General features: G+C 34.0%; 1 protein-coding gene across 4 annotated transcripts in view; it reads left to right on the top strand.

Moving 5' to 3' along the window:
- Positions 1 to 1781, top strand: part of LOC106884153 (potassium voltage-gated channel subfamily H member 1) — a 430860-nt gene that overhangs the window by 25127 nt on the left and 403952 nt on the right. The window lies entirely within an intron of this gene.

Consider the following 1781-nt stretch of genomic DNA (forward strand, 5'->3'; position numbering starts at 1 on the left):
TCTATCTATCTATCTATCTATCTATCTATCTATCTATCTATCTATCTATCTATCTATCTATCTATCTATCTATCTATCTACCTACCTATCTATCTATCTATCTACCTACCTATCTATCTATCTATCTATCTATCTATCTATCTATCTATCTATCTATCTATCTATCTATCTATCTATCTATCTATCTATTAGCTGTCTGACTGTCTATCTATTTTATTTATCTAATAATAACTGTTTTTGATGTTGGCACAAAGCTTTAAATTCGTAGGAATAGGTTAGCGGATTAAAAAGGTTCTGATGCCTTATTTTATTGACCCCAGAACTTCGAATGGTAATGTTAACTTTGTCGGGATTTGAATTCTGAAAGAATAGAACTGGAAGAAGATACAGCAGAGCATTTGTTACGATACTTTAACGATTCTGTAATCCACTTCTGTTAGTAGTAGTAGTAGTAGTAGTAGTAGTAGTAGTAGTAGTAGTAGTAGTAGTAGTAGTAGTAGTAGTAGTAGTAGTAGTAGCTACAACTGCAGCAGCAGGAGCAGTAACGATAGCATTATAACTACTGCTACTGCTACCACTGCGAGAACAAATGATCATAAAAATAATCCTTTCTACTACAGGCACAAGGCCTAAAATTTTGGAGGAGGAGGTGGGGGGAGGGGCTAATCGATACATCGATCCCCAGTATTCCGCTAGTACTTATTTTATCGACATCAAAATAATAAAAGTCAAAGTTGACCCCGACGGAATTTGAAATGAGAACGTAATGTCGGATGAAAATGCCGCTGAGCATTTTGTCCGGCGAGCTAACGATTCTGCCAGTTTGCTGCTTGATCAATAATAATAATATTAATCCTTTCTAATAAAGACACAAGGCACGAAATTTTGGCAGAGGAGGCTAGTCGATTACATCGACTCCAGTGTTTCACTGGTACTTATTTTATCGACCCCGAAAGGATGAAAGGCAAAGTTGACCTTGGTGGAATTTGAACTCAGAACGTCGCTGAAAAGAAGTACCTCATAAGACATGACAAACTAGGGCAGTACATCCAATGGAATGCTTGTAAATACGACAAAATTTAATCTCATGATAAGTGGCACCATTCAGAGGATGTATTAAGTGGTGAGGGCGTCATCATCCTTTGGAACTTCCCAATACAAACAGAAAGAAAAATTGACTTCAATCGATCAGACATTGTGATCGAGGACAACAACAGAGAAACTTGTCTGTTAATAGATATGTCTGTCCCACAAGATCCAGATGTCTCAAGAAAGGAATATGAAAAGCTTTCTCACTATAAAGACATGAAAATTGAAATCACAAAAATGTGGAAACTTAGTACTATGACAATACGAGTAGTCATTGGTGCGTTTTGAATGATAAAGAAGGGAGCTGAGAAGTATAGTAAACAACTCCCTGGTAACTCTAATCTCCATGAACTACAAAAGATAACCTTGATGGGCACAGCCCATATAATACGGAAAGCACTCTCCATCTAAAATGGAATTAATGTGGTGATTATTTTAGCATGCATAGCAAAACAAAAATGCTCTTGCTACTCTTGGCTTGCGGAGGATGCCTGGTACTAAGGCAGCTGAAATAAAGTTATAATGACACCAAACCATAAATGATAATAATCATAATGATAATAATAATAATAATCATAATAATAATAATAATAATAATGATAATAATAATAATAATAATAATAATAATAATAATAATAATAATAATAATAATAATAATAATAATAATAATAATAATAATAATAATAATAATA

This window comes from Octopus bimaculoides, chromosome 16, assembly GCF_001194135.2.
Source record: "Octopus bimaculoides isolate UCB-OBI-ISO-001 chromosome 16, ASM119413v2, whole genome shotgun sequence".
NCBI classification, from domain to species: domain Eukaryota; kingdom Metazoa; phylum Mollusca; class Cephalopoda; order Octopoda; family Octopodidae; genus Octopus; species Octopus bimaculoides.